This window comes from Orycteropus afer, unplaced genomic scaffold, assembly GCF_000298275.1.
Source record: "Orycteropus afer afer isolate SDZICR_OR568_19922 unplaced genomic scaffold, OryAfe1.0 scaffold00156, whole genome shotgun sequence".
NCBI classification, from domain to species: domain Eukaryota; kingdom Metazoa; phylum Chordata; class Mammalia; order Tubulidentata; family Orycteropodidae; genus Orycteropus; species Orycteropus afer.
The window spans coordinates 5,045,796-5,055,266 of NW_006921743.1; the positions used below are offsets into that span (position 1 = coordinate 5,045,796).

A 9,471-nucleotide genomic window follows, 5' to 3' on the forward strand; every position below is an offset into this window, starting at 1 on the left:
TGTGGTCAATGACATGAGACAAAGTATATGTAAACTGCTGTATGGAAAGTGAATTTTCTCTCTAAATCTTCACCTAAATCACAATAAAAAAATAATAATAAAAAAAGAAACATGGCAGCTGTGGGCTGACTGACAGTGCTGGGGAAGGCTTAAGAAGTGGTGGTTGTTGTTGTTATGTGCCGTTGAGTCAGATCTGACTCATAGTCACCCCACCTTGGGTTTCTAAGGCAGTATCCCTACGGAAGTTAGTTGCCCAATCTTTCTTCCAAGAAGTGGCTGGTGGGTTTGAACCTCCAGCCTTCTGGTTAGCAGTCAAGTGCCTTAGGCACCAAGCTACCAGAGTAGGGTCTGAAAAAGTGACAATATATCACACCTCAGAGGTAGTGGGGCACTGGTGGTTCAGTGGTAGAATGCTTGCCTTTCATGAAGGAGACCTGGCTTCAATTCCCAGCCAGTGCACCTCATGCATAGCCACCACCCATCTGTCATTGGATGCTTTCATGTTGCTGTTATGCTGATGAGGTTTCAGCAGAGCTTCCAGACTAAGACAGACCAGCAAGAAAGGCCTGGTAATCTGTTTCTGTTAATCATATAGACCATGATGATCAAATCTGCAACTGATCATGGAGATGTGCTGGTCCAGATAGCATTTCATTCCGTTTTTTATGGGGTCATCATGACTCAAGGGCTCACTCTACAGCAGCTCACAGCAACAAATGTAGCAGAAGCCAGGTGGAATCCAGAGTTTGAGAACAGGGAGGAAGGAATGGTGTCAAGAGATGCCAGAGGTGGAATTGAGGAGCTTGGCCACTAGTCAGATATGGATATGTGGGATGAGGGGCAGAGGGAGAACGAAGAGGGGGATGTTGGATGAGATGATATGTCAGTATAGTATGAGGGTACAGCCAGAATGCTGTAGTCAGGGTAGGCAGTGCAGTGACACTCAACCTTTTCCTTGCCAAGAACTGTGCCTATGTGATTTGGGAAAGGCCACCAAGTGTGTGCACTGTGAAGCTAGTGTGTGGGAGCAGGGTGAGATTTAGGTACGCTGCAGTGGTGGAGGGCCTGGCATTATTCACATTTTGGGAAGAGAGAGGGCAAAGATAGCTCTTCAGCAGCAGGGGTGGATGTTTGGACACAGAGAAGGGCGTGGACCACACTGTGTTTAATCCCCACTGCCATACTGGGTGATCCTATTGCCTGACTTCCCTCAGCCTGTGAGCTAACAAGGGTTGTTCTGACTGCACAGACCCACACCCTTGCCCTATCCTACCTGTGTGTCTTCCTCTTGCTGAAACAACACCTGGCTACTGGTGAGGCAGGGGATGATTGGAAGATTAGGTGATGTTTACTGAGTATGTAGGTAAAATTTGTGAAGATGAAAGCTACCTTACACTTATGGTTGTTATAAACTGTTATTACATTTCTGCTGTCACAGCATGGGTGGCAGGTCCCCCACACTTATCCTTTATTATTAGGGATGAGGTAGGAGGATTAAAAGACCAGCATCCTCCTCAGTTAGAGGAAAACATCTTGTCTCTTTCCTGATTAATCCAGTTCCTTTACTCTGTGGTTGGACCATTGAATTATTTTTCATGTGTGTTATAATAAGTTAAGAGATACATAGTTATAGCCATATGCTTAGTAATTACATGGGGAGTATGTATTTTGTATTCTTCAGAATAGTGATAACTAATTATATCTTGTGGGTTTTTATGTTGAGGAAGAAGAAAAATTTGCCTTGGTGAAGGGTGAAGACAGCTCGGAGGCAGTGGGGCCTTTGGGGTTTTACTGAAGCCGGAAGTATGTGTTTTATTTAGGAACCACAGGCTAGAGGCTGCTGGGTGGAGGTTAGAATATGAAGACTAGGCTTGAAGGCAGAAACAAGAATGCCAATTCTTAAAAATTCAGATGTGTGCCCATGGATACCCTATTGTTCACTTGTTGCTCAGTCCCTTGAAAATATGGCAGAGATGTCACGTGACTTGTCTAACCACAGAACTAGCAATTTTAGGTTTTCGTTTATTTAAAGTAACAAAGGCTTACTGAATTTCTAGAAAAGAGACATTTTTAAGTTTGAAAATCCTTAGCATTTACATTATTTACCTAAATTTCTTATTTTTTTCCATAAATCACTTTCTTCTGTCCTCTTGCAATTTTTTCAGCAAAACCCCAGGGAGCTCTTGTTCCCTGATCCTGCCCAGGAAGTGGGCAAATACCATATGAGTGGGTAAATTTGATGCTTTGACCAAAGCCAGCTGTGCCAGCTGTAGTGTCAGATTTGCTATATCGCTTATTCTACTGGTTGTGCAGAAGAGTCATTAGCCAAACTGCCCACCTTCTAAAGTTTAAACAGAAAATGTTGATTTCATGTCCAGAATGAGTGTGGCCTTTTCCAGGACACTTTAGTAGTTGCTTGTATGTGAGTGTATTTTTGCTTAAAACATTGGCCATTAGAAGCAGTCATTGCTGTAGGGAAGACTTCAGGATCAGTCTTTGGAAGCTCTGCTGTAGGAGGGGCCTGATGAATCAGCATCATTTCCGCTTGCTAATTTGGTGTGTCACTTCCTAATTCAAGGTTCTGTTCAAGCTCTGTAGGGAATGGCAGGCCTGAGGGGCACAAGGTGACTGGGAATTGCAGGGTGTGGATAGGCATGTCAGAATGATAGGCTTGTCAGAATGTCAGCATGATTGTGGAAGAAGCTGTCAAATGAGGGGACTGGGTGGTGTGGGTGGTAGAGATAGGAGAGCATCAGCAGCTTTTCCAGGGAGTGCATTCTACTTCTTGACCATCTTCAGAAAAACAGTAATAATTATATATGCTATTTGGGAAAAGAAAAAGAAGAGAGAGAAGTAACAAAAATACACCCTACCACAAACTATGCTAGAGTTTGATTTTGAGGTTTTAAAAATAAGTCTTATCATTTCAATTATGGATGGATCAGCATCGGTTTAGGCAACCTCTAAACCATCTTTAATCCTATACAGATGACCTCTGATTTTGTGATTCTGATTCTCTTTATTAAAATTTTTATTTATAAAAGTATGAGATAACTGGACACAGGGATCCCTATTTTGAAAGTGTTTCCTGCTTTGTGAAGACATAACAAGTACGCTATAGAAACTTTACCACCCAAAGGTGAACATCTATCTGTTTGGCTTAAAAATAACAATTAAAAGCAAAGGTGTAAAAATGGCAGAGGAGGAACAAGATGAACATCAATAGCCCAAGGCTGATTCTTACGAGAGCGGTCAAACATGCTGCCACTCTCCAACTTTCTTCCTTTCTTTTCTTCTTCCTTTCCTCCCTCCCTCCCTCCCTCCCGCCTCCCTCTTTCCCCCTTCCTCCTTCCTTCCTTCCCACTTCCCTCCTTCCTTCCTTCCTTCCTTCCCTCCTTCCTCCCTCCCTCCCTCCCTCCCGCCTCCCTCTTTCCCCCTTCCTCCTTCCTTCCTTCCCACTTCCCTCCTTCCTTCCTTCCTTCCTTCCCTCCTTCCTCCCTCCCTCCCTCCCTTCCTCCCTTCCAATTCTGACACCAACTGCCCCTCCCATGGCACTCTCTGCTTCTCTGCTGAGTTCAGTAATTTGTTGCAATGGCTCCACAAAACTCATAGGCAGTACTCACAGTTATGGTGTTTATTAGGGAAATAACAAGGTAAAATTTAGGCTCAGGAATGCTGAGGATACAACTGTTCAGTCAGGACAGTCATTCCCACAGATATGCCTTGCTTTGGCCCTCAGTCTCTTGGCCCTGTGGCCTCTGCCCTGCTCGGCCAAGTGTTTTAAAAAACAACAACAACAACAAAAAACCTCTTTTACCTCTGCCTATACCAGAGGCACTCCACTCTGCTAGCAAGCCTCCTGACGGAAGGCACTGAGCTTTCTTGCTCCATATCTGGGAAGCCCACCATGCTGTTGGCTGCCAGATTACCAGGGCTGCTGCAAGGTCTGCCATTGTTTCTCTGCTGCTGCTCCTGGCAGTCTCGCCATCCCTCGGTGTCTCAGCAAAATGTGTTACAACTCACTGTCTACCGCATCTAAGAAGTTCAGCACAAAGATCTCAGGTCCCGAGGATCCCGAGGATGGTACCTCTGGGATGGCTCATTGTAAGCCTAGTGAGATGACAAAACTAACCAACCCCCACATTAGGGTTTCACGTACCTTATGTGCATGCCTCACAAGCACACCATGTATCTTATTTACATTTTTAACAAGATGTCCTATTTCCTTGGTGAGTCACAAAACTCTCACATTTTCATAGTCCCACCCAGTCATCTGATGGAACTCACAAAGACCATGGGTAGAAGGGCCATGCCAAGCAATTTATTGCACAACAAAAATAAAATAATACTACCTGGCCAACTGACTGGAAGAGATCCATATTTGTACCCATTCCAAAGAAAGGTGATCCCACAGAATGTGGAGATTATCAAACAATATCATTAATACCACATGCAAGTAAAATCTTGCTGAAGATAATTAAAAAACGGTTGCAGCAGTATATTGACAGGGAACTTCCAGAAATGCAAGCTGGATTTAGAAGAGGGTGTGGGATGAGGGATATCATTGCTGATGTCCAGTAGATCTTGGCTGAAAGGAAAGAATACCAGAAAGATGTTTACTTGTGTTTTATTGACTACGCAAAAGCATTCGACTGTGTGGATTATAACAAATTATGGATAACATTGAGAAGAATGGAAATTCCAGAACACTTAATTGTGCTCATGAGGAACCTGTACATAGACCAGGAGGCTGTTGTTCGAACAGAACAAGGGGATACTGCATAGTTTAAAATCAGGAAGTGAGTGTGTCAGGGTTGTATCCTTTCACCATACTTACACAATCTGTATACTGAGCACACAATCCAAGAAGCAGGCCTATGTGAAGAAGAACGTGGCATTAGGATTGGATGAAGACTCATTAACAACCTGCAATATGCAGATGAGACACCCTTCCTTGCTGAAAATGAAGATGACTTGAGGCACTTACTAACAAAGATTAAAGACTTCAGTCTGCAGTATGGATTACACCTCAACATAAAGAAAACAAAGATCTTCACAACTGGACCAATAATCAGCATCATGATAAATGGAGAAAAGATTGAAGTTGTCAAGGATTTCAATCACTTGGATCCACAATCAAAACTCAGGGAAGCAGCAATCAGGAAATCAGATAATAGATTGCACTTGTCAACTCTGCTGTCAAAGACCTCTTTAAAATGCTGAAGAGCAAAGATGTCTCTTTGAAGACTAAGGTGCACCTAACCCAAGCCATGGTGTTTTCATTCACCTCATATGCATGTGAAAGCTGGACAATGAATAAGGAAGACCAAAGAAAAGTTGATGCTTTTGATTTGTGGTGTTGGTGAAAAATACTGAAAGTACTGTGGACTGCCAAAAGAACTAACAAATCTGTCCTGAAAGAAGTGCAGCTAGAATGCTCCTTGGAAGTGAGAATGGCCAGACTTCATATGACCTACTTTGGTCATGTTGTCAGAAGGGACCATTCCCTGAAGAAGGGTATCATAGTTGGTAAAGTGGAGGGTCAGCAAAACAGGGGAAGGCCCACAATGAGATGAATTGACAGAGTGGCTGCAATGATGGGCTCAGGTATGGCAAGGATTGTGAGGCTGGTACAGGACCAGGCAGTGTTTCATTCTGTTGTACACGGGGTCACTATGAGTTGGAGCCAACTCCATGGCACCTAACAACAACAACAACAACAACAAGAAAAGAGATAATAGAACATTGAAAAAAACAAACAAATTCACTGCTGTCTAGTCAATTCCGACTCATAGTGACCCCTCCTTGGGTTTCCAAGGTGGTTTCTCTATGAAATAGAATATTGTTGTTGTTGTTGTTATGTGCCGTCGAGTCGGCCCCGACTCATAGCGACCCCTCCTTGGGTTTCCGAGGCAGTATCACTACGGAAGTAGGATTGCCCAACCTTCCTTCCGAGGAGTGGCTGGTGGGTTTGAACCGCCAGCCTTCTGGTTAGCAGTCAAGTGCTTTAGCCACTATGCTACCAGAGCTCCCATGAAATAGAATAGAATATTACTCGGCCATAAAAAGGAATGAAGTCTTGGTATATTCTACAGCATGGATGAACCTTGAGAACATTATACTGAGTGAAAGAAGCCAGTCACAAATGGTCACATAGTACATGACTTTGTTTATATGAATTATCCAGAATAGCTAAATTTGTAGAGACAGAAAGCAAATAGGTGGTTGCCAGGCTGGGGTGTGAGGGGAATGGGGAATACCTGTTTTGAGTTTGGAGTATATAAATGTCCTGGAACTTGATACAGGTTGCATGATATTGTCAATGTATGAAATGCCACTGAATTGTATACTTAAAAATGGTTAATTTATTGTTATGTGAATTTCACCTAAAACAAACAAACAAATGGAAAATGAGGCTCTAAGTTCTATCATTTTCTTGTAAATATGTGGGGTGTCTTTGCTTCTTTGTCCTTTGTTGCCTCATTCCTTTTACTTTGAATAATGGTGATTTTTACTGGATTGAGATCTGAAATTAATAGGTAGCTTGGGGAGAGAATACTTTTTGATTATTGGACTCTGCTAAACTGTGGTAGTGGGTCATATTTGAATGGCTTATTTTGTAAGAAAGTATTAACTGAAGTAAGGGAGCAGTGAGCTGCTTTCGAGACTGTGCAACCCTGGGAAGTCTGGCCTGGTGGTTGGTGGTTGGGAAACTGCTCTGTGGCCAGTTGTACTTCCTCTTTGTTTCTGGCAAATGATCACACAGTCACCTTACTTCTCCTGTTTGCACAAGCACGAAAGTGCTATTTTCTGAGCCTGGGTCAGAAAGTTAGCTGCCAGGGGCTCCAAAAGTTTGTTGAAAAAATGGCAAGATTCTTTCCAGTCCCTTTCTAGAAGTGATGCTATTTATATAGAGGGACAATTTAAGTGTTTAAAAGTTCTTATCTCTCATTATTTTCAGAGCTAAGATTTCTGAAGACTCCTTTATAGAAGCTAGTGGAAAGTTTCAAGAGGCACAAAATACAGGTAAAACCCTTTTTGTAATATATATTCACAGTTTAACAAAATGGATACCTTGCAAAAGCCTCAGTTAGATCCAGCAGAAGGGTAGATCCCCTCCCAGCACATTCTTTGGGGCGCAGATTTGGACTCACTGACCTTGCTTTGGCGTCTTCTTGAGACCAAGACCACACAGAACTAGCTGCTGCAGCCTCCTCTCACTTCCTTCTGTAGCAATGGACCATTTTTCTTTTTTCTTTCCTTCTCTTCCTTTTTCTTCATTCTTCTTGTTCCAGTTCTCTCTTTGCTTCTTTCTCCAACAAACTAGTTCTTGGGCTTACTGAGGTGCTGTTGCTAAGTGGCTGCTGGACCCTGGCTTAATCAGTTTTTCTTTCTGGGGAGTAGGAAGAAGGTAGTCGCATAAGGTGTGGATGGAAAAAATGTTCTTTCAATGTCTCCTTACTCTGGGTTTGGGTAATATTGTTATTAATCTTTCAGTTTGATCAATTTTATACCATGTATTTTATGTTTTAGAGGAAGGGGAAATACAACTTTAATTTCTGAAAACACCCATATGTCCTTCATCCTTTTGGTGTTCTTACCCACATATGGGGAGATGTTTGTGGGGAGATGGCCATGAAGCAGAGTATCATTGCACATTACTGAGAAGGGAAAGAGTATTCTGGAAGAAGGAGCAGCAGGGGTGGAGGCTGTTAGTTTGGCAGTTGTGAGTAGCAGCAACAACATGGGCAGGGATGAGGGGCCCAGACATGGGGAGGGGAGGAGACAAAGTAGTGCAGGCAGGCAGGGCCAGTTTGTGTGGCCCAAGTGGCCACCCTTTGTTGTTAGTTGTTGGTGAGTCAGCTCCAACTTATGACCACCTCATATATAACAGAACTAAACATTGTCGGTCTGTGTTTCCTCATGATTGCCAGCATGTTCAAGTGCCTTCCAGTGTAACTCACTGCCATCGAGTTGCTCTTGGCTCATGGTGACCCCTCCTTGGGTTTCTGAGCTGGTATCTCTACAAATATAGATTGTGCAGTCTTCTTTCCAAGGAGTGGCTGGTGGGTTTGAACTGCCAGCCTTTCAGGTTAGCAGTCAAATGCCTTAGGCACTACACCACCAGAGCTCCCAACATAGAGAGGCTCATTTTCCAGCATCATCTCAGACAATGTTCAGTTGTTATCCACAGGGTTTTCATTGGCTAATTTTCACAAGCAGATCACCATGCCTTTCTCCCTAGTCTGGAAGCTCCACTAAAACCTGTCTAGGTTAGGATTTACAACACGTATTTGGGGGAAGCACAATTCAATCCATAATGCTGGTATGGCCTGATTTTTCTCTTTTTAGGTAATATATTATGGTGAATGATAAGAATTACATTTTCTCACTACCCACACATCACACACACACACAGACACACATACACACTCACACTCCCTCACTCCCTCACCTCCCTTTTTCCTCAATACAATTATACCACAGTTTTTGTAAATGATACCTTATAAATATTGCTCAGAGGTGGTGATGATTCAGTGGAAGACTTTTTGCCTTCTGTGCAGGAGAATGGGGTTTAGTTCCTGGCCAGTGCACCTCATGCAGAGCCACCACCTGCTATTCAGTAGAGAATTGCATGTTGCTGTGATGCTGAACAGCTTTCAGCAGAACTTACAGACTAAGACAGGCTATGAAGAAGGGCCTGGCAATGTCCTTCCAAAAATCAGCCAGTGGAAACCCTGTGGATCGCAGTGATCTGTTCTTCAGTTGATCATGGAGATGATGCAGAACAGTGCAGCATTTTGTCCTGTTGTATATGGAGTCACCGTGAGTCAGGGACAACACAATGGCAACTTACAACAAATACTGCTCACAACTGGGTACAATAAGTATACTCTGGTTACATATTCTTTTACATACCACTTTTTGCTTTCCTTCAGGTACTCTCGTGGTGTAGTGGTTAAGGAATTTGGCTGCTAACCAGAAGGTTGGTAGTTCAAATCCACAGGTCGCTCTGCAGGAGAAAAATCAGGTGATCTGCTTCCGTAAACATTTATAGCCTTGGAAACCCAATGGGGTTCACTATAAGTTGAAGTCGACTTAATGGCAGTGAGTTTAGTTTTGGCTTTGATTTCCTTAGGTTTATGACTGCTTCATTTGAGTGTGCTTCATTTTTCTCTATCGCTAATTCATCTTCAGACTCTACCAGAACAAGCAAATGGAAGCCATCAGTAATCTGTCATGTATTCTGGCCATCAGGATTCTTGTTCTTTTTCCTTACCTGTATATCACATACCTTGTTCCCTATTCCCAAGGGCAGCTTTTTTTCTTGAGAGAGGGAAACAGCTGCCTTGTTTTGGTGAAGGAAATCCTTCAGTAACTTTCTGAGAAAGAATGCAAAGGAAGTAAGAATTTTGAGAACTTTTATGTTAAAAAAAATGTAGATTGCTCAGTCTTTTTTTTTTTTTTTTT

At 42.9% G+C, this 9,471-nt stretch overlaps 1 non-coding gene across 1 annotated transcript; it reads left to right on the top strand.

Annotated features, from left to right (window-relative positions):
- The first annotated feature begins 388 nt into the window (after nt 1-388).
- On the top strand, nt 389-459 carry TRNAE-UUC. The gene has a single exon. It is a non-coding gene; the product is annotated as a tRNA-Glu (tRNA).
- The last annotated feature ends 9,012 nt before the right edge of the window (nt 460-9,471 follow it).